This window comes from Falco biarmicus, chromosome 1 (genome assembly GCF_023638135.1).
Source record: "Falco biarmicus isolate bFalBia1 chromosome 1, bFalBia1.pri, whole genome shotgun sequence".
In the NCBI taxonomy this organism is placed as follows: domain Eukaryota; kingdom Metazoa; phylum Chordata; class Aves; order Falconiformes; family Falconidae; genus Falco; species Falco biarmicus.
The window spans coordinates 109,502,498-109,520,764 of record NC_079288.1 but is presented as its reverse complement, the minus strand read 5'-3'; the positions used below and the strand labels follow the sequence as shown (position 1 = coordinate 109,520,764).

General features: G+C 41.0%; 1 protein-coding gene across 5 annotated transcripts in view; it reads right to left on the bottom strand.

Moving 5' to 3' along the window:
• The window catches only part of PTPN13 (protein tyrosine phosphatase non-receptor type 13), a 126,459-nt gene extending 117,285 nt beyond the window's left edge, over positions 1–9,174 (bottom strand). For 2 of the 5 annotated variants that reach the window (XM_056359679.1, XM_056359713.1), the window contains exon 1: positions 8,749–8,898. The gene's annotated coding sequence lies outside the window, so the exon portion shown is untranslated. Of the gene's footprint in view, positions 1–8,744; positions 8,899–9,101 lie in introns of those variants that run through there. The other 3 variants (XM_056359694.1, XM_056359685.1, XM_056359703.1) reach the window with 3 other exon arrangements.
• Between the last annotated feature and the right edge of the window lie 9,093 nt (positions 9,175–18,267).

Genomic DNA, 18,267 nt, shown 5'->3' with positions numbered 1-18,267 from the left:
GTATTCAGAAGCCTAAGCAATGTTCAATAGAAGTACTATTGTGGATCAGGTCACCTCTCCCATCATCCTCCCCTGGCAATCACCAGTTTATTGAGTTCCTGAGCTGTTGAGCTGCTCAGTCAAATCTAATAGTCACTAATGGTCTGTGACTTTAATTTCTCTAATCCCTTTCTGAACACATTTACACTTTTAATCCACATGACATATTGTTCCAGTAACACAGCTATAACTAAGCAGTTCATAAAGAGCAGTTTCTTTTGTTTGCCATGAATACAGTAACCTACCTTCGCAATTTTCACTAGAGAAGAATGTGCTAAGGGTCTTGAAGGACCCCGTAATGGTTCAGTCACCTGACTTTTACCAGCCACCCAGCAGCAAATGTTTGCAGCTACCAAAACCAGAACGTTTTCTTCTGCCACCACACTGTCAAATCCAAACAATCTTCCAGCACATAAAATATTGCTATTCTGAAGACAACACATGCAAATAAAATTACAACATGGTAATAAAAACTTTTTTAGTGTTTTCTTTAGTATTTTGTGACAAACAACTAAAAGTAGGTTTAACATTTCCTTCCTTTACATATCGTATTCCTCAAATTCACAGAGGACAGAACTGTACCAAGGAGCAAGGAAAAAGGGACAAGAAAACTGTTCTTGCTGGAACTGTTTGCCAGTAGATTAAAGCAAACACTAGTGCTAGTGTGATCTAATGATACCAAAAACTACTGAAAACAAGAAAAAACCCAACTAATTTTCACAATGTATCACACATCTGAATCAGCAGAGTCCTGTAACAACCATCATGAGCATACAAATTTTAACTTGACATACAGGAGTTCTGCAAAGCTATTTCAGTAATTCAGCTCTACATGTTAGCCCATGAGCTTAAAGCTCCAGGCTGATTTGGCCGTTCCACAGATGTGATAACCTAACTGCAAAGCCACTCAATAAATGACTCTATATAGCTGATGAAACAAACTTTCATCACTGCCAGCTAGCAAATCTTTATAATCGGATAATCTTTAAATTCTTTATTAAGGTCATTCAAGGGACTACAATGACAGGGCACGCTGAAAAATTAAGCTGTTCAAAATTTAAGGTTCTTGAGAATTAGCTCCTTTTTCCAAGCATGTACATTTGCCAAATAAATAGCATTAGAAGAAACTTCTTTCAGGAAACATAAATCTAATGTCTTGCAGTTTCCTCAAAAACTTACAGTGTCTATTTCTTCCAATTCCTACTAAATGGATCAGTACAGCAGGCTTCCCAGGCAAGTTTCTTATTTTTGGAGTTTGAACAAATTTACAATTAAAAGAGATGAAGACCAACGGTTCTAAAAAAAAAAAACAACACACCACCACCTAGAAAAACCCCAAGAAAACAAATCAATCACAAAACCACGCCACACATCAGTCATTAAACATGACCACATTAAACAGGAGCAACCTTTTATCAGGGAGAAATCTCAGCTAACAGAAGCCTCCACCACCAGCACATCAGATGATAGGGACATTGTGGCAGGGCCCATAAACCTGGATTAGAGGGAACTGAAGGTGCCCCAGCATACCTTGAATGCGCCCACTTTTTTTTTTTTTTCTTCTTTCCCCCTACCTTCCTTTTCTAGGCTGTGTACACTGCCAATTTTTAATATTTCGAAGGATTCATTAGACGTTATCATGTTTTGCTGCTACTCCTTGTACAGGTATCTGACACTAATCAATCAGTTAAGATGACTTCTTCTGCAAGTGTTTCTGAAATCCTCCTTCAAATGGTTAAGAGGAAATTCCTTCAAGTGCAGGGCACTGGTTTAAGAACAAAGATGACTGAAGATACACAAGAAGTCTAAAAGATCTCTATGAAGGTTGGACAGAATTTCTTTTCTCCTAAAAAACCTGAGATGATAAATTCTTCACTGAAAAGTACAGAGAGAGCTTATTGACAAATAAATCTCTGATTAGTACATGCATACAGGCACTTATTTCCTGTAAGTCAAATTAATCTAAAGGAGTCCAATTTTGAGACTTACAGAAGATGAAAGCAAACTGGCTTCAGAAGCATAAACAAAAAAAATGCACCTCAATAACTGAGAAAGTTAAAACACACAAAGGCACTTGAAAGAAATACCGTAAGAAATAACCTCTGAAGAAGAAAAAGAGTAAATCACCTGTTGAAACACACCATTAAGGAAGTTACATATAATCTTTAGTTAGGCTGCTGGAGGGATAACTCTACATAAACCTAACCACACAATTGTCCAGTCAGTGATGTATACTGCTGTTACTCACTGACATTACAAAGTAAAGAATAAAAGTAGCACTTGTATCACTGTATTGACAATTTGCTTGCCTGGGATTCAAACTCCCAAGTTAATTATTTGAAGGCAAGTACAGCTTTGCATTGACTTAGGAAAAGTGAGCTATTATTCCACTGACCGTAACCCTAAGCACTAGGAAGGTTTCCACTTGTTGATTTTACAGTAAAGATACTAAATGGCAAAACATCCACTTCCTTCCCCTGCTCCAACTTTTCTCTGTTCTGAAACACTGAATTACTTGGAGACAAATGGTCATCAAGTACAAGTGATCATCAAGTACAATCAGTAATAATACACTGTTGTACTTGATGAAATGTGACAAGAGAAGTAGAATCAGCAAGATTTTTTTACAGTACTGATACTCTGATGAGAAAACTAGGTACAAAACTTACATAAAATTTAACCACCTATGTAAGACATTAATAAAAATCTATATACTCCATTTGTTCATGCCTCTATTACTTAAAAGCGATATGCAAGTCCAAATCTTTAATCTCTTAAACCAGGAACAACTTTGCTACGAAGCACAACTATTTCTAACAGTTTCACGTTTGAAACTCTAATTTAGACCCCCTCTTTAGTTCTTTTAATCTTTTAAAATTACAATATAAAGAAGCAGTTAGCAGAAGTCAACAGCTCCATCCAGAAAGATGAAACATTTAACACCGAATAAGGTTGCTTACAAGTTTGAAATTTTGCAGTTGATATTTCAACAGCAAGGTCTCTGAACGTCTGCTGTGCAGCAGACATGGCTTTATAAGAGAAGTCCCATTACCTTTCCCTGGTGACCCTAAGAAAACTCTGGAACCACCAGTGTCACAGGTTTATTGGGTATTTCACATCCTCCTTGTAGCCACTCACATCTCTACGAAAACCTGAGAATACAGGAGCCAATCTACACACTATTGAAATGCTAAAAAATCAATATTAAAGAGGGAAAAATCCTCAACTGAAACATAAAGTTAATCACTGGGAACCAATTCCCCTGCACAAACAGGGAGCTGCAAATGAGAATGTCTATAGCCCTTGAGATAATGAGATAAGCCATGTTCTGTGGGTACTCAGTAATATCTTTAAAAGCCTTTGCACTCAGTTCCTTGGGGTTTCTCTGCAACAGGTTTTGAGGGCCTGCCCACTACCTGAGCACAACACTTGCTATTACATGAATAAAGACAGACTGGAATGGACAGAAGACTCTGAAAAGCTTACATTCCCAAGCATACAACTTTACTGTAAATATTTACATTAACAACTCTTTATCCTTTCAATCTCAATTCTGAAATAGCACTGAAGTCAACAGAGAACGCAACAATTTCTAATACACTGACATAATTATGCTATTGCAATGAACTAGTATCCTTAGTTTTGCCCAACATACAGCAGTGGTGATAGGTTTCCAACGTACCAGGACATCCTGGAAACTGCTAGTAAGACTATAGTCATCTGGCTGCTACAGAACATCAGTTGCACCTACATACATACACACAGTTAAAAGTATTTCACAGCTATTGTGATACTGGATATGAAACACAGGAGAACTTGGTATTTCCACTGATTTATCCAGTAAGAGTCAAGCATTCATTACAATACAAAGCACATTCTACCTTCAAAACATGAGGAATTTGTATGATCCAACAGCCTTCTCCCCTCAACAAATTATAGAGCAACAAACAAAAACTGGATTTCAGGAAAAGGTCTGATGGGAAAGAGCCTCTTTTTAAGTTCTTCTGCTTGAGAAAGGCTGTTAAACAGGAGTATTCCCTATTAAACTCAGCATCAGTTTCAAGCTTACAGCACAAATAAAAATCACCAGCAACAGCATCATTCAAGAAAAGTCACCCAAGTAGCCTTTTGTCTCAAGATTTTATTTTTCTTTCCTAAATAAAACAGACTTCAGATATGCCACCTCTGTGGTACCTCTCCGCACATGTGCCTGAAACCAAGTACCTACACTACATACAAACATTGTTAAAGATGACATCAACACCATACGAATGCCATTTGCAGATTCACTTTCAAAAATTTCAACAAGCTCTCCAGGATGTTCCCTCCCATCTCTCCCACAGATACAGACAAATGTTCTTTACTAAGACAATTTTCAAGAAACAAATGAACAAAAAAAATTCTTTATGCAGAGTTAGGAGAACACGCTAGAAAAGCACGTCCTTCCTCCAACAAAGTAGAATCACACAGAAGTTAAAATGTCTTCACCTCAGAGTCTACTGAAAAAAGCTGTATGTTTTTCGACAGCATCAGATTAGTTCACAAAGAGATTTGTGTATCATTCCTAACTTGGGCACTCAAATTTTCATCATTTTTAAGGCAGTCGATTCTTCTCCCTGTGTTTTACTTCTAGCTACAAAATGGGAGACAAAGCTTCACCATCTTTTCCAAGTGCCCCATCTCATCTAATTTAATGAGACTGTTTGAAGCAGGAACAATGAGCTGACAACACCTAGTCCTAAATCTGACATTACCCTTTTGTCTACAAATCCTTAATAACACTTAAGGTCCTGCAAAACTCCAGGATTCCCTATAAATACCAGCAATCAAAAATCAGCAGTTTTAATACTGGGTGTTCCTTTAATTCTTGATACATTACATACAGACATTTCTGCAGCATATTAAATTTACACATAAAAGATAAAGAGCAACAGATGAAACCCTGAGAACAAAGCTTTCTCACCTCTGTGACTCTTTCTATGGAGTTTCATAAGCTAACTGGAGCAGATCTCTATCCTGGCAATTGAATTTCAAATTCACAAGGCATATCGTTGTTCCAAGGCAGCCTACTCAATTCATTGCCTTTTATGAAAGTATTTTAATAGATAATGATGCACAAAGAATACGCCTAGTTGCTTACTAGCTATTTAACTGGCATAGGAGAAAGAGAAGCCCGGACAAAATAAACCTGGCACTGAAGAGTCATCTTCTGCCCTTCCCATCTGCAAATGCCCGCTTCCTTCTCTACACTCAGGAGGAGGTGGGGCTGGGAAACACTTCTTTCAGTGTTTCTGTTCCACCCTTCTTTACAGATGCACAGATTTCATTAATAGTTAACTGGCGACATACAACATTAACTTAACTCTGGTATTCATAGCTTTCCATCCACACTTGTCCCATGGTAAACAACACCTTGGGGCAACTGCTTACAAATATTTCCTGCACCATGACGAACTACCCCAAGACTTGCCTTTCAGTCTCTTTGTCTCACCGACTAGTTCATTTGAAAACAGTAGAATTCCAGCCAATTCTTCTGTGAACAAAGAAAAGAAAGTGTGACTGATAGAGCAAGCATCAGGCTGCTAACCAACACTCCCTCTCAAATGTCCAAAATGCAGCAGCCGGATCGGTACTTACAAGCTCTTAGGTTTAACAGACTCCTGGTGAAATCGCTTTGAATTTTACCAGTATCATCAATGGACTAAAGGTTCTAGCCTTGTCACGCAAGTAAACTGGAAAGCTCTTCAAAAGCAAATCACTCCCTTTAAAGAGCTGACCTTACTCTTGTTCAAGTTAGTAAGTCTTGACAGGTGCTCTGAAAAACCACTAGAGAGACTTAAGTGTAAGATCTCCTTAACTGCAAAGGACTTGGAACAAGAGGATGCCTACATTAAGCAGGCCCTCTGGGCCACACTGTCGAGTATTTCAACATATAAACATTTGAAGCCATTTAACGTACAGCAATATTCAGAGACTTCAGCGATAAAGAGGAGCTTTGTCCAACTGACTGGCACTTCAACAATAAACTCCATTTAAGAGTCTGCCCAGTCTCATTTTATCTGTCTAATTACTTACCTCTCTTGCAGGAATAGCGTGCTATTATGGTTTGCTGATTAAGATTTGAAGGCACTTTGAAGATTTATTGCACTATACAACTGCTAATTATTATTGTTCATACCTGCTTTCAGTTGGGAGGAAAATAGCTATGTGCCAAATAATTTCTGTTCCACATGTAAAAGTGAAAATATTTCCTTTGCTGTGCTCTTCAAAAGGAAACAGAAAAAAAAAGACTGCATTTTAACTTGCAGTTCTTCACTATCATACTTACTCTAGGTTTATAAGAATCACATGGCAGAAAAAAAATCCCACCATAAAGGAAAAAAAAGGAAGAAGCATACCACCTTTCTTCTGACCAGAACAGGCAAACACAACGTTTGTGCCTTGGTAACTTCCCATCCACAGGAATGCAACCTCCTCCCTTTCCTAAGCTTCTTCACTACTTCTCTTTGAGGTATCCAAAATGACAATGCTATGCACAAGTTATCACAGGCTCAAGATGACCAGTTATTTACCACCCATCCATACCACAGCCCATTTTTCCTTTCAAAGGCTTTTGAAACCGTGCATAGACTACTGGATCCCACACTGTTATCCTGGTGAAAAGAGGTACTGCACACTTACTTTCCTTTAACATTCAGCCCGTCCAGGCCACAGCCACCCAAGTGTCTTCCAGTCCGTGGCTCTCATAGCCTCCAACTCCACTCAACAAGTCTCAGAATGACAGGATTTCATATTTTTTTTTAATTAAGCTGTTATAACAACACCCTACGATACAGTCTGTCTCCTTTTATACCTGGTGTATTCTAAAGTATTTAGTTTTACTGCACCTTTAACTTCAAAAAAAACCCCAATTCACACACTGAGTAGAATAGAGCGTGAATTGAAAAAAAATCAATACAAAAATCTTCATCTACAGAAGGTTCAGGTTTTTTTTCTATCACGCAACAGCAGAAGAAAAAAAGTCCCATTGTAGGAGGAATACAAGTTATATGCTTTTACAATCATCAAACAGGACTGCTAGGTTAAAAACAAGAAATAAAACACCTTAAGAAGTTAGGCTGTAGGTTTTTCTATCTCTTGCTGTCATTCTTTTCTTTCCTAAAATTGGTGCTTACATTTAAAAACTGTTTATGGAAAGACGTACTTGTTGGCAGATAAAAAAAGACACCGCAGATGAAATACCTATGCCCAATGTGAAAGCTGAACAGATAGGCACGTTTGATAACACTAGGAGTGGTAGCAAGTTCTGTTGTAATTGCACTACGAAAAGATTCCAAGACTAGATTTACTCCTTCCTCACCAGTATTTCTTGCACAAGAATCAAACTAAGTTGTTTGGCTATTTGTATCTGTATCCTCTTTGATTCTAACTCTTGTGGAAATGTCTTTAGAACGTACTCCTGGTCATCCAAAGACAGACTTGCACAGGCAGAGTACCATTCAGAGGCCTGATGCATAATTCGAACACAGAAAGTAGTCCTGCTCTGGAGTCATTACTTGAGGTATTAAATGTCATCACTTCACTAGCCTGAGCCCAAACAAATGACCTGGAAGTCAAGACACCCAGGAACAAGACACCTAGGAACAGCGCTCTCACACAAGGTTCAGCCCCCAGGAGAAAGTCTGCGTGTTCTGACCCAGTTTCACCATACAGCTTCATAAAACGTATTCTCTTCCCACCGAAAAGGCTTCATGAGCTGATCACGGTTACTGCCCCAGCTAGTTCCACATGCAAAGACTTTCATATTCCCTTCTCCAAAACTCACACCTTAATAAGATGGCTAGACACATTACCTGCAACCAACCTTACAGTTTTCATGTCCGACATTTACTTCTGATCCCACCTACAAAACCAAACCGGTTCCCAAATGTTTCCCTAATAAACAGAAGGGATACAGAGCAGCTCCTGGCGGTTCCTTATGAAGTCACTGCCTTTGTTGTTTTAAACATGCAATTTAAATAGAATGACACAATCTAGAATATGAGAGAGATTATGCTGCGGTCTGCGGAGGTGTCGATTGCTAGGAGATAAAAAGCCAGCGAAACCTACGCTATTTCTCATCACAGGCCAACACATTCAGACTTCATTTCTGCCCCTCCAAAAACGTTAACGAGGCAGAAAGTTTGCCTCTGTTAAGAAGTTCGGGGGGTTGCTTTGTGTGGTTTGCGTAAGCAAAACCAAGCTCCTCGCCGCCGGCTGGCGCAAACCGCCACGCGTGTGCCGCCGGTACCAAAAGCCCAGCTCACCCCAGGGTCGGCGGAGCAGGAGGGCCCGGGGCAGAGCCCACACCACCCGCCGCGCTCTGCGCGGCCTTCCTGTCCCTCCTCCCGCGTCCCCCAGCCCGGCTGCCCCCCGGCCCTAGCGCGGTCGGGGCGCGGGCCCGTACCTCAGCATGCCCGCACGGCCCGGCGGGGGGCAGAGCCCGCCGCCCCACCGCAGGACCCGCGCCGCCGGCACCCCGTGCCCCGCGGCACAGCGGCCACGACAGTCGATGCCCCCCCACCCTGTCGGGGGAGGACGCCGGGAAGCTCCGCGGCCCCAGCCCCCACCCGCCACGAAGGATTCCGCGGCCCCAGCCCACCCCCTCCCCCGCCGCGAAGGGCTCCCCGGCACGCAGCGACAAGCGGCCTCGATAAGCCACGGACCTACCGGCCGGTTCTAGAGACGCCGCCGCTGGCGCATTCAGGGCGGTGATGGAGCTGAGAAGCCCGAAGCTTCGCCCTCCCCCGCAGCAGCGCTCGCTTAAGGCTGTGGTCGGCGCCTGCAAGGGAGCGCGGGGAGGCGGTCAGAGCGGAGCGGCATCTCTTCCCGCGCCGGCAGCCTGTTACGACGCCCTTCTCCCGCACGGCGCAGGGAGGGCGGGAGCGGCGGCACTCCCCGACCCGCGACTCGCTCGCTCCCTCCCTCCCTCCCTCCCTCCCTCCGTCCGTCCGTACACGGCCAGCCAGCCGCCAGCAGCCGTCCCCCCCCTCGACCCAGCTATCGCAGCCGCGGGTACCCACCGCGGCCGCCCGGCCCGCCGGCCCCGGCCCTCCCGGTGCCCGCTGCGCTCCGCTCCACCGGCCGCTGCCCCCTCAGGGCCGCCAGCAGCGCGGGGAGGCGGCCGCGCAGCCGCCCTCCGCCCCCGACGGCCCCGCCCTCCCTCACACCCCTGAGGCGGCGGGGAAGCTGCTGACACAGGCCCGGCCCCGCCTTCTCCCTCAGCGCGCGGCCCGGCCCCGGCCCCGGCCCCTTCCCGCCCTCAGCGCGCGGCCCGGCCCCTTCCCGCCCACAGCGCGCGGCAGGAGCTCGAAGGTAACTTGGAAATCACTTGAGAATCGGGCGGGAGAGGGGGAGCGGCTGCGCCGGTAACGGCGACCTGGCTGTGGCCCCAGAGGTGGGGTTCTTCGGGGATGACCTCCGTGCCGGCGGCTCCCAGCCCTTGGCGCTTACATTGGCAGCCTTGGCTCTCTGTCACGGGAATGCCGTGTCCTTCGTCCATCGCCCATCCCTGAGGGGGCTGAAGCCAAGAGCAGAGCCGCCCGTGAACGGGCGTGTGATTTCCCATCATTAGCCACGTTGTTCGGCGGTGAAATAGAAAAAAAAAATAATTTCACAAAGCAAACTTACACAAACAAAAGCGTTAATGGCAAAGTTTTTAAATACGGCCGGTTGTCTTCAGCCCGTCAGACAAATTGTGGTGAGGGAAAGGTCTACTTGGCTGGGTGGAAAGCTTTTTCTTAAAAATAAGGCTTCTTTTTCCACTTTGAATGTGCAGTCCACCGTGGGGACCCACTGACCACTTGTGCCGTAGGGCAGGGGATTCTCCCGGGAGTTCCTCTGGGGACTCGAATGAGCTCCCTCCTTGGTGGCATCGGACTATGAGAGGACATAGCCACAGGGGAGGAAAAGGACTTCTAGTTGCAAAGGATACTGTCACCACAGGTGTGACCCCAAATTCATGCTGTGTGAAAATGAACTTTTCCAGAACAATAGTCCGGAAGAATTGTTTCTATTAAAAAAAAACCACAACATTTTGGAAACACTTCTTTCAGAATAAATAAAAAATGATCATTGTTTTTGCCTCGTTAACTGTTTCATAACTAAATACCAATTCCTTTGTACTAACAAAGTATTAAGGACTCAACATGAAAGCGAGCCTGCCATAAGTAATAGTGTCAGTGACTTTATATTCATAACAAAAATAAGGATGAGTAGTAGAACTAATTAACATTTTAAGAAGCTACAGTAATCTGAGATGTTGTTAGATATGCAATTTAAATATTATTTTCTTGTAATACAAGTTCCTAAAGTTGATAACTATCTACTTACATTTTAAGGTGAACTGAGTATGTTGGTATCCACATTTCCAAGAAGTGCTCGTTCTGATCCTTACATTTATACATGCCATGGCAAGGGCCCACTTTTCTCTACAGGTTAGTGTCTTAATGAAATAAGAATAGTTTGTTGCGGATCTTGATGAGCTGTAATAGGTTTTATCCCTAAAGTGCACTCATGTCTCAGGTCAATTTTTAGTTGCTGTGTTACAATATGTTCTGTCTTTATTTGAAGATGAGGCACAGAAAGAACTCTTTGTAGGAATGTAGTTTTTGGCAAAGATACATATTTATTCAAATAAACAGAATGAGTAAAATGGGACTTACAGATGTGTTAAAACCCAGCGTACATAATAAGGCAATATTGTCTTCTTTATTAGAATATGCCTTTGAATATAGAATTCGCCTCCCCAAAAAAGCCACCTCTCTTAAAAGACTGCAAATTTGATTGTAATTTACTTTCCTCTAAAGATTTAGTTCCTTGTTCTTCATTCTACTAATGAGCATCTCTTTGGGACAGCATTTTCCTTAGCCTTGTAAATGTATGTGAATACCTTAACAATTATCTCAGACTATTTGTTGGTTGTTTTTTTTTAATAAACATCTTCAACAAGGAAACTTGGAGCTTAGGATCAATGAAAAATAATTTCCATCTTCAACTACTGTGCAGTTTACAGGGATGCAAATACATGGAAAACAGTCATAACTTCAGAAATTTCTTACATCACTGACTAAAAAAAAGACATAACAGATTGTGCACAAAGACTGATGTCTTGGACTGCCTCCACAGTGGAAAAATGAAATGGCTTTTGTCAGTGGTACTTTTGCCATTTGTTGTGAACATGACATACATTTACTGCAAAGACTGCCATGCCAGTACTTAACTTAATAGATTCCTGAGAGTGACTTTTTCCTTAGCTGTTCAGATGAAGTTTCTATGCTAAACAGACTTACGAACTTTAGATTTGCCTCTGCAGAGGGTGTCTGGCAAATAAGTATACTCCAGTTACTCCACCATCAAAATCTTGCATCATTTACTCATACCTGTTTTCTTAGTGTAGTTCAACTTTGCTTAGGGAAAAAAAAAACCCCACCAAATTACGTTATCTACTGTTCTTGTTGAAACTTCCTTAATAAACAGGTGTGCCTCTATGTCTTAAACTGGGGGATTCAAGAGGTCCTCTAAATTCCTGGTTTGGGATGCACATCTGGCCACACCTTGAGTGTGTACTAGGACAAAAACTACGTAATCTAGAACCCTCCCTTAATCTCATGCTTATGGGTAACTGAGGAGCCAAAAACTGTGTGGCATGCTGCAGTGTACATGTAAAGGTCTAATTAGAGGAAGGCTAAATCTGACTGTTGACACTTTGCAACTAAGGAAAGCCATTAAAAAAAGTCCAACACAACTGCATCTCAAAATTCACACACAAGGCAATTCACCCACAAGTTTTTTGGCCTGCAAAGCACCTTCTTTTTGAGTTAGACTGTATTAGGGTATTAGGTTTTGCCCTTATATTACCTAAAAGATCCTAAGGAGACAACATGAGTTGCTCAGAGAGAAGCAGCAAAAAGAAATAGCTACCACAAAGATTAAATCTCTGAGAAAGATTAAGACTTATTACAGTGACTGTCTGGGATTTTCAAAAGCAGCAATTAATTTTGGGCATCTCCCAGTTTTGGTGCCCAAACAGGGACCTTATTTTCAAAAAGTACACAATAAGTGGTGTCTGAAGTTTGGCAGCTTGATTCAGAAATCCCTTTAGAGTTTATTAGCTATTTTATGTTCTTTGGCTAGATGACAGTCAAGGGACAGGGAGAACACAGCCTACAAACATTTGATGAGGCTGAATGCCAGTGAGAGGAAGTAAGCGTTTTTGGTCCCCATCTGCAATGAAATCCATCCGGTAGGCTAATGCCAGTGAGGTTTAAAGTGTGCTTGTTGGCTCTGTATCAGTACAGTTGCAGAAAAGAGGCCTGAAACCTATTTGGGAGTATGGCTACATATGTACAATGTAAAATGGAAAAAAGTTAAGATATTTTCTAGGAAAGTAGTTCCTACACTAAGACTTACAGCTCTTGAGTATAATCTTCAAGAAAATCTAATTTACAAGAGCTAATTAGCTTTAGATACTTAAAACCAGACTGGTTGAAAGAGTAGTAAATATACAGTAGAGAACAGTCTTGCCCAGACAGAAACTACTTGTTCGAGCAGGTCTTTTCTGCTTTTAACTTTGGAGTCTATCTTAATGAAGGTTTTGTTTGGGAGTATTACAGTCAAGAGTTAAATCAGAGCAGCGGAAGAGAGACATTAAAATGTATAGGGAGAGTAGGAGAAAAGGAGTTGTTTTTATTTGAGATTTGAAATGAGTTGAAGGGTCACCGAGGCTGAGAAATACACAAAGGCTGTCCCAGACTACAGCCAGTTTTGAAGAAAAGGCTCTCTCATCAACAGTAGCTAGATTGTGTGGAGGGACAGACCAAAGTCTAGACAAGTTACAGGGGGGAGGGGGAAGTCACAGAGAAGAGATATTTTTTCCCAAAATTGTCATGTTTCTGTAATTCCATAATTGATGACTCTCGGCTGACCAAATTTTAAAGGCCAGGCAGACAGAATTTTGAATGTTCCTTTGTTGTAGCTCTCCGACATCTAAAAGCATTGTGTTTATCTTCAATGAATTCATTGCTCTACTGCTGCAATGCAGCTTAGCATCATCTTGTGTGCAAGTGCTGGTATGACTTCTGCTGAACAGAGTAACAGCTTCATAGTTTCCTTACACAGTGAATCACAGAATCATTGAATGGTTTGGGTTGGAAAGGACCTTAAATTAGATCACCTAATTCCAACCCCCCTGCCACGGGCAGGGACACCTTCCACCAGACCAGGCCGCTCAATGCCCCATCCAACCCGGCCTGGAACACTTCCAGGGATGGGGCACCCACAGCTGCTTTGGGCAACCTGTGCCAGTGTCTCACCACACAAGCCAGAAGGCTCTGACTTGTACAAATGACAGCTTTGTATTTTGCAGTCATCTTCACTACTCATATGTCAACAAGAGATTCTGCTTATCTATTGGCAAATGCTGTAATTTGGGGGTCATCCTTTATTTCTGTTTTTAATGTCACGCAATAAAAGTTGCATGGCAGTTTCAGTAAGTGTATGTCTGCAGGCCAGCAATCTAACATGCAGATCCAGCATTTACAGCTCACACACTATTTTATTACACTTCCAAAGCTATTGAAACTCCCAAGGCTATTAACATAATTTTCTTCTGCTTAATCAAATCTTGCTTCTCTAAGGTGATAGAAATGACCGGAAACTAAGTTTTTTATAATAATCCTTAAGGATTGCACAGTTTCGCCTTTTCTGACTAGTGAATGTGCATTTTCAGATGCATGATCTTAAACCCAATTGGAAAGGATGGGAACTGAATATATTAATTGCAGCACTTTTCATTAGAAGATAGCAAGAACAGTAAAAGAAATACAAACCAAGTTAACATAACCTGACTTTTTTCCAGAACTTTTTTTACCACTGATTCTCTTTGTTGACATGTAAGAGAATTTTTTGCAGTCATTGATAACATTCAGGGGGATGCTGGTTGCAGCAGCAGTGTAACAAACTCCCTGGTCCTGGAAATTATGCTTAGTATTTTCTTTATGCTTTTTATATTCCCAGTGCCATCTTTTCAGAGGCAGAACCTGGGTCATTGCATTTTTTGCTAGCAGCAAAACATACCTAAAGAGATGGCTGACATTACAGGTGATGAAATATCTTGATATCCATGGATGAAGAGATAATGATAAGAGACACTGATGCAAACATGTCTGTCAAATCATAAAATGCTTTGAAACAAACAGCAAGAAAAGGCTGAAGATAATAAGCTCCAGGGAAACAGAGTGAGAGAATCACAGAACTAAAGTAGTAGAATGCCTGTAAATACTACTAAAAGAACTAGCAGAGTCAAACGAAAACAAAAATAAGAAAATACATCCAATGTCTTAGACATACTGTACTCTTTTTAATGATGCTAGAATTTATTTCTACACTTAGCAAAATCTCTTCTATCTGTTTTTAAATCAATTAAGGGTATGATACTCTACAAGAGTTCTACCAGAGTAAATCCAGAGTAATTAGATTGAAATCTGTGGAATTACTCCAGATTTACATTGATGTTACAGTGATCATAACCTGAATCTATAGAGGACAATTACTGTTTACCCTACGTAATCTATAAACTACTGTAATTTACATTTCTACTCACATTTGCTGTAAAAAGCTATGTATTTGACCAAAAAGATGCTTTGTTCCTAAAAAATGCTTCTCTGTTCTTATGTAAGAATAAGGATTAATTTGATATACTTTTTAAAGTTGTACAAAACTGATCTTTTTAAAAGCTGTGTGCTGGGGTATCTGACTATAGTTTTTTACCTAATAAAAAAAAATTGTTTTCTTAAACTAAAGGGACTGAGTTCCACCGCAGAAGTTACAACCTTTTCATGCTGTTATGCCCACTGAAGTGGGTTACTTTTAATTTTACTGGAATAACTGTACATGCTTGTGCATTTGTGCAGGACTTCAGGACTTTACCTCACTTTCTTAATTGCTTACTATTAAGAAGCTGTCATGGTAATGTTACTGTTTTTGTAACTCATTACCAGTTAGTTTTTCTGCCATGGATTTTAAATCAAGTGTCTTTAAAAAAACCCAGACTTTTCGTTTTGAAGAAGAGAACTCCTCACACAGAGTAAATAGCATCCTTCTATTCTGGTAAATTTTATCTTCAATAATACGTATGCCAGCCACTCTAGATGACTTCTGTGAGAATTGCATGTGAACATCTGCAGAAGTTTCGCATTTACTTTGGCGATTAAAGGAATTATATTGATTAATATAATTATATAATGGTTTTTGGACACTTCTACTTAACTGTGTCTCGTTGCTTCTTTTAATAACGTTTTACAGCTTTGTTAACTGGAAATTATTTTTGAAGTATGAAGCAGATGAAGCAGTTTGTTGAACAGTCTTATGTTGTTGTTGTACTATATCAACTCGAAATCTTAACAGAATTTATAACAGTCATTAGTCCCAAAGAGAAATTTTTTCAGTACCCCCTGGCCATAAATTACTTTTAGAACAAGCAGAGATGGAAAACAGTCTGCAATAGAAACACATCCTTTGAAAAGTTTCTTGCTTCTAAAAGTCAGGTCATTGTTTAATCACTATAAAGGAAAACTTGATAATTTGGGTCAGCTGTTAAAGAAGTGCTTAATTTTCAGTTCTGGCTTTATAATCCCAATTATGAATTTTCATGTGTCATTCCATGCCTGTTAATATTTTGACATACGTAACTCCTGCCTCCTGAAGCTTTCAAAGCAGGTGGCTATACTGATATGCTGAATCTCACAACACATATGGAAAGGTAATATTATTCACATTTCAAAGAAAGAAGACTGACACATGACCTCATATGTTCAGGGTTATGCAGAAAATTTTGTACAAAGCACTGGAAGTTTTGACTTCCAGTCCCACGCACTTCCTACAGAAGAGCTGGTAGTCCAGAAGGAATCAGACTCCTGTTTAGTCTCTGGAGGTTTTCTTCTGGCTATGCATAGCAATAGTTACTCATCTGTTTTCACTTCACTACCTTTCATAATATGTCCTGTACTATTTTGAATTTAAAACATGCCCTTTTCTCCCTGCAACTGTGGAGATTGTTAGGTAGAAGACTATCTTATTTAAATTTCAAAGGGCTTCTTTGTAAAATACTTCCTTATGGTAGAACCACTAATTTATGCTTTTAAATAAAATCTTTACTCAGCATGTTTAGAAATTACAGGGCATTGCACACAAGGAGCATTTCAGGCTACATTTGCAACAGAATTCAGCATGTACAACTGCAGTCAGAGTGTAAGAATGTTCTGATCTTTTGAGTTACTTCCATTGTTCTGAGGTTGCAAGTCTTTGGCTCAACACTACTTTAACTAATTTACGCGTGCCACCTGAAAATCAAAGAAACTGTACCTCATTTTCTTTGTTTGGCAGCTTGTATTTTTAAGAACTCAAGCATAAAATGTACCGTATATACTTATCACATGACTAATTACAATCCAACTACTTTGCACTCCTGGAATGCATCTTATTATGTCAGTTACAATCAGTCATCGTCATTAACCATGCAACAATGACTGAATGCATTAATAGGAGAAATAGCAATACAGAGTGGACCAATGCAACAGCATGTGGTACTACCTTCCCTTACATAGCAGCATTAAATTCACAAGCTCTTTATACATCCTCTTTCCTCAGTTAACTGTGGCAGTCCATAGCATATCATCAGTGAACAGAGACAGAGGTACATCAGCCAAACTACCACATGTTCCTGTATCATGCATCCAAGACAGCACGTACACCCTGAACAGGTAAGGAGAATTCAGGCCTTAGCTGCTCCTTCTGCCTGCTTTTCTCCCCACATAAAGGTTGCTGATTGAAAGCAAGAGCTACTGGGGCTAGATACATGGCTAACAAACTGGATATGCATTGCAAACATCAGAGAGTTTAGCTGGAATTTGAGTTGCTGGGGCTGAGCTGGTTGGTTGCTGGGGGCCTACGGGCTTGGCAGTGTTAGGTTTACGGTAAAACTCAGTGATCTTAAAGGTCTTTTCCAGCCTAAATGATTCTACGTGCATGGGAGGACTGGGTGTAAAGCCTGTGATAGGAAAGCAGAGCTGTGTCAGTGTGATCAGAGCATGGGTTGGTGCAACAGGCTGAGGAGCATGTCAGGGAGCTGTCAGACAGACGCTCATTTGGTAACAAGGCTCCAGGCACAGTGCTTGTCTGCCACATCCACAGCAGCTCTGAAGGCAGACACACCCATGATAGACATAGAGTCGGAGAATGGGAAAGTCTCCTAATTCCAGTGTCTGCTGTGTGTCTGGAGAGCATAATCTGTGCCATGAGATTTGAGTGATGAGAAAACAGAGCCATCAGTGAGACGTTATCTGTCTTTTGTTACCGCTGGTGCAAAGAATAATCTTGTTCTAAAATAATAGTCCTCAAAGAAGCTTTTTAAAGTGTTTAATTCCCATTTAGGCAGAAAATGTGTAATTTTTCTCTGTTTCTTGTGCTAGGATCTGATTGTGTTGCCTACATCTCTGTGTAATTTATCCCATTGCATGGAAACAGGAAATAATTGTGCCTCAGGGAAAGCACATTTATTGTGAATGCAAAATATGTCAAAGGGGTATATTCAAATCATACAGCATGCCACGAGAGCAAGTCATAACCACATTACCAGTCAAAGCTGGAGAAAAAAATTACGTATAGAGGTTGTCATTAATGGAGTGCTCTTATTACTTGGATTATACTATTGCATAACTACAAATAATACTTGGTCCTCTGTGATACGTATCACACAGTAGGTCTATCTGAGGTCAGAATTAGAAAACTATTATTTACAGAGAAAAATATTGGCATATGTTTTTCCACAACGTATTTTCTGACCCTCATGTACCACAATTCCATAGAGAAGTACTTTGACAACTTCAAGAACAGCAGACTATTTCTGGACTTGGGAACGGAGCAATAGTACATTTTCTTGTTACTGAATTTTTGTGTCCTGTTAAGGAAAAGCTGACCCTTCTCCATCTACAGGTTTGCATAGAGATAGCCCATTTCTGTAATGACTCTTGTTTTTTTCTGACTACCCAGTATTTTGTTTCCCTGCTGGTGGATGCTCTACTCTTTCCTTCATCTTTCCCCAGCTGTGAACTTTTCATTTAAGTGTTCAGAGATTATTCTTCCTTAGTAGGGACACATTGTGCTGTTTCTACAGACCATCAATAGTGAATG